The sequence below is a fragment of the Phoxinus phoxinus genome (assembly GCF_949152265.1).
Source record: "Phoxinus phoxinus genome assembly, chromosome: 14".
NCBI classification, from domain to species: Eukaryota; Metazoa; Chordata; class Actinopteri; order Cypriniformes; family Leuciscidae; genus Phoxinus; species Phoxinus phoxinus.
The window spans coordinates 16,699,294-16,705,293 of NC_136889.1; positions in this window are offsets into that span (position 1 = coordinate 16,699,294).

The window sequence follows — 6,000 nt, forward strand, 5'->3', positions numbered from 1 at the left end:
TAAATCTGCCACTCTCCCCCTCTCCTCTCATTGATCTTTCTTGGTTTTAGCTTCCAAATCTAGTCAAGGTGTTATTCACCGGTAGTCAAGTGCCAGGTGAGAGTCTCTATTGTATATAGGCTATAGCCTTCAATAATATTTCCAAGGATCTTCTAGAATCTGCATGCATCAGCAGTATATGATGGGGAAGCACCAAGGATTTTTCACAGGAACACCCTTTGGGTATTGTAGAACCTGTCTTCATGGGTTGGAGAATAGAGCCTGTTGGTTTTGGCTGGAGCTGAGAACTTGGGGGCCTCCACTGCTTTTGGCCAAATCATCAGGAGCCCTGGGCAGGCATGACTGCTTCTCATCATGAAGAATAATGTTTGGCCTGGCAGACCATTAGGGATGCTAATTTTTGTTGGCTTTGTGATGTCACTTCTGATATCCTGGCAATCTGGCGGGGATTACCCGATGCGGACGTACGACCCAGTTTGCCAGGTTCTATTTCTCGTCTCGGCCCCAGTCGAAGCTCTTACGCCACCTGCCTGCTAATGAGCGCTGGCGTTGGGGATGCCCATGCGGACCGTGTGGCAGGAATAACCATACATCCGCATCACCTGAAGCTCTATGTGAGCGATTGTGGTATGCGGCGTGACAGATGTTGTGCGGTGTAGGGACTATCAGAGGGGGATCAAAGGCACAGATACAAACAAACCCCTGTATGATTCACCTCTGGCTCCGAATCATCCATTCAGAACAGAAATGATTCGTCACCTCACTCCAAAGATGGCTAAAATGGTTTGCCCATATTACATTTCACCTACAGAACATCCTGCTTGAACCTTCCATCATTTCCGAGAGAATACAATTATAGTATTCTCCGATATCATATTTCATTTGAGAGGCCTTGAGGAGCTATTTAAATATATTAAATAGATGAAAATTCACCCATCATTTACACACCCTCATGTCATTCCAAACCTTTCTTTCATCTGTGGAGCATAAAAAAAGATTTTTCAATAAAAAAAATTCTTTTTTTTCTTCATACAACAAAACTCAATGGGGTTCAATGTTGTTTGTATATCAAATAATATGAGTAAATACTGGCAGAGTATTAATTTTTGGGAGAACTGTGTCTTTAAACACTATTGGAACTGCATGCAGGCGGCTCTCATTCACGCCAAACATACATTATCTATATAGAGGGTGATTTAAAACAGCAGATAACTGACCTGCAGCACGTATAATAAACACAACATTATCGTGCGATGGTGAGGATGCTAATATAGTTATGGTTATAGTTATCGTTCTTGATGTGAACGAGCCTTAAGAGGTAAGACGGTATGAGTAGCTGTAGCCAGTGGAGAGTTCTTATTATTTATAATATAACACAGAGCTACTGTAATTTTGGAGCAGAGCGATACTTGCCAGGTGAGCTACTTTTGAAGAGTCCATGCAAATCCGAAAAAAGTCAAAAAGTCAATTACACAAGCAGCTCAAGCGTGCACCATTGAAAGCTGGTGATGTTTTATTGAAGAGGTCCTTTAACTCACGTGAAATCCAGTGCTGAGCAGCTTTTCCAGAGCACTGGTGTCAGGTGACCTCCCAGAGTCCAGAAAACAACTCTCAGGTGGTCTGCCACGCTCCAATAGGCTGCCCGTTACCCCCGTACACCCGAATGCATCAAAGGAACCTATGAGCATATCAAAGTAGGGTCAACTTCACAGTGAAAGCATTAGCTTATAGCCATTTCTAATACTTATTTGCTGTGTACCAACCAGGTACTGTTTCTCATCCTCTCTACTGGGCAGTGCTAACTAATTAAGGCACAGCAAGACTAACAAAACACTAATTAATTACAATTACAAAAAGATCAGGTGTAGCTGGTCTCTTCAATCACCACCAGAGAAAAACAAGCTCACATTTTATCCTAGAGACTGGACACCAACCAAACACAGTGTATTGTATAAAGTTGTATACTGTAGATAACTGCACTTAGCATTTACTAATGCGGCATCTCAAAGACAATAACTAAAAGATTCTCACTACACTTGTACCAAACTATATGCCAAGCTGTTACAGAGGGCAACATGCTGTCACCACAAATCGATCTGAAAACAGAAGCATCTGCATCTGGAGATGGGGCTAATGGAGGCATTGCCTTGGGTGTGTGATGGAGACAGCTTATTTTTTCCATGTGATTATCCTAACAGTGCTGCTTATATACAAATGTAAATGGGCTGCTTAGAAGCTCCCCCTCCCTCCATGTTTCTCTCTCTTTCTCTCTCTCTCTCTTCCATCTGCTAGACAATAGTTTTTAATCTTTAATCCATGAGCAACCACTGAACACCAGTGAATTGCAAATTACAGATGTTTTACTGTCTCAGCTATTTTTTTTTCTCTCCCCCGTTTTGCTTTCCAGCTTCCCACTGTCAGTCAGTGTCTCGCACATATCCTGTGCCATCATGGCACCATATGACACTGTCATCATTTGGTAATTAAACCCGTACTGGCTTTAAATATGAAAAGCTGGCAAGGGGAGATGAGTTGATGGGGCTCGCTGTTGTGGGGACCAGATTTCACAAAAGCAACCAGATTTCCACAGGGAGAATTTCTGACTTTTTCCTGCATTATTTATTGTCTCTTACAAGTGTTTTTAAGGCGCCCTTAACCAGTCAGGTTACAGTTTGCTGACTCTGTCAACAATATCTGATTTTGAGTTATTTAATTTGAAAATTTAAAATTCAGAAGTTAATTTTGTTAGTTCCCCCAAAAGATGAAAATTGTCTGTCATCATAGACTCACCCTCATGTTATTCCAAACCCATTTTACTTTCTTCTGTGGAATACAAAAGATAAATAATTTATTACATTAATTGAAATGAAATTTTACATGAATTATTATATATATATTTGCCATTTTTTGCCTTTGTACAGTACAGAGAGAGTGAGAAGATGGGATGGAACCACAAGAAATTTGAAGAATGTTTCAAATGATTTTCCATATATATTGCAAGTAAATGAGGTCCAAACACTGGAAAACACTGATTTACACTGCATTGATAAAAACTACAAATAATAAAAAAAAAAAAATACATACAGGTTTGGAATGACATTTGGGTGAGTAAATGATGACAATTTTAATTATGGGCGAACATTTATCAAATCAAATGTTATACAGCCTTTATAAAAGCAACACATTAATTTCTCACATAAAATGTACCATCAGGTTCCATCACAAGAGGAGTCTTTGACATAATATTGTTCATCTTTTCCAAAAAGAGAGGGATGATAAATGGTGAGTGCTGAACTCACAGGGTGCATGAACCCACTGCGCCCTTCTTCCAAGAAGAAGGGAGGGTGAAACTTATTTAAAGCTAAATGTGGCAGGAACTGGGACATATTCAAAAAGCCTTGCTGAAGGGAAGGAAAGGTGCGTATGTCCGAGGGGGCTGGAGAGAACAGAAGCGCTGCCCCATTAATCCACCACAGCCTCTGCTTTGAGAAACAGTGTGTAGTGTTGACCAGTGTAATGGACTATGCAATAAAACCATAATCAGCCACTCCCTGAGTTTTCAATCTGGAATCACGTCGTCTTCAGTCGATGCCCTATCCAAATGGATGATAACCGGAGAGATCTCACATCCATTACAGACACTCCAACAACCTTTATTGCCAATCAAATGGCCCTGTTCTGAACCCTCCTTCGGCTTCCCCTGTATCACTGTTATATCTGAGTACGGTGTGTGGGAGACGCTCTCTCTTCTCCGTTATGGCTTGCCATAGATCAAGGTCACAGTTTCTGTGATCATTACACCACTGAAGGTGACAGGCTGCATTTACAGGGAGATGATCAGAGGCCAGTGTGGGAGCCGAGCGGCTCTGTATTTCTCAGAAGGATAATAGATTTGCACTCACACACACACACACACACGCACACATTTACAGTGAAACAAAGCATCTCTACAGCACAGGGAAATAAAGTCTCTGTCTATCGCACTCCAGGTACACATTCCCAAACGCTCCTTAGCTATTGCTGAAACAGGTCAAGGTCCTAATGATCTCCAAAAAATGAACAATATGATGCTGTTGATAATATAAATGACAAACCAGGTGAGATATTACACCATTTAACCCTGCATTTAACAGTCATGTATGTACGTGTGTGGGTGAAGAGTGAGGGGGGATATTAGAATCATGCCATGGGGTGCATTGAGGAGGTCGCTGCTTTCCATATTGCAGTCGTGTTAGTGGAAGCTGTTTCCTGTCTGTTTTGAACAGTGGCAGCTGGCTTGAGAGCACCCTGGGCTGCCTGAGGGTCCAACACACACCACACACACACAGACACGCACAAAATGCAATTGGAAACTCATTATATACAAATTTTAAAATACATTATGGTTTGTAATTTTTTTTATATTTATTTACAATAACCATTATATATATATATATATATATATATATATATATATATATATATATATATATATATAATGGTTATTGTAAATAAATATAAAATCTCATATTATATATATATATATATATATAAAGAAGAACATGCTCAAGTTCATAATTATCTCTTTTCTTGGACTCTTTCTATTTGCTTCATTCAATCATTTGCTTTGAAAAAAAAGAAAAGAAAAGCTATAGACTATAATCCATAGTTCAGAATTCAGCTCTTGCTGAAATAAAAGAAGCAGCTGGGCTCCAACAATTTAAAATAATTGTATCTTCTGAGAAACTACATAATAAAATCAGTACTTTTCGTATATATTTATTTATGTACACCATCTTTGCATTGAAACATTCTTACAACGAATCACAAGCGTATTCATCTGATTCGACATAAAAACCATAGATGTGGTTTATTGCAAAACGCCAACTATGCGAGGAGAACAGTCGCGCGGCCACTCAAGGCTTCAGTACATTAAAGAAGCAAAACGACACGGAATTATGTTGTGAGCAATATGGCTCAAATGTTCGATGCAGATGCATGTATAGCCCCATCACAAATGCACATATAAGTAGAGCGGATGAGTGGGAACTTCCGTCAGAGCTTAACAGCGCGAGCGATCGCGAAGAGAAAAAGAAAGGGATGATAAAGTCTACTAACTGGAACATTAACAGACAAGTAACTTGCAAATATGCCGTATTACAAAATCTAAAAGTACGACGGAGCGTGATACAGACATAAAACTGTACATTAAATTATTATGGCCTCAACTTCGCCTAGTTAACAAACATTTTGTGTGAATCTGCTGTTGTCAGAGTTTAGGGATGTAAAACGTCAGAATTGTGGTTAGTGAAGCCAGAGAGGGCCGGCGAAATCGATTTCATTAAAACATGGGTGGACGCCTTGTTACATGTGCAATGCTCTATATCAGACTAATTTAATTGTCCTGAATGTTAATTACTAGTGACAGAGACGTGTAACTATTATAATGTTTCTAAGGAATAAAGCCAGCAACAGAAATGCAGGACTAGTGGTTTAATTCAACCTTAACATACATACTTGACATTCTCAATATTTATAAATCTGATCCCTCAGCGACAAATGTTATTTTAAACTTTGAAAGTTATCCATGCAGAGTTGGCCAAGTTTTTTTTTTTAAACGAATTTTACTTGAACTGTCATTAATATGCTAATAAAAAAATTGTTTTAACCAAAAAGGACTTAAGATACATTCTCAAGAACAAATACAAAATTATTATAATTCCAACAAAACGGCAAATAAAGATATGAACGGAAACGTTATTCTAGTGCAAAGCAGGAAACGTTACATTGGTTTAAAATACAACCTACTATCACCCCCCAACAAATGAGTAAAGGCCTGTTTCCGTGACAGGGGGAGCACACCTTTGACTGCTCAACTGAAAAGTTTGGCCTTTCCTTTTTTCTTCTGCTGGCTGGTGAGGAGGGTAGGATAAGGATTACTGTGCTGTAAGGTGGCTTTATAGTATCCTACCTCTTTTTAAAGTTTTACGAAACACTGGTGTAACGTGTATGAATTCTGCA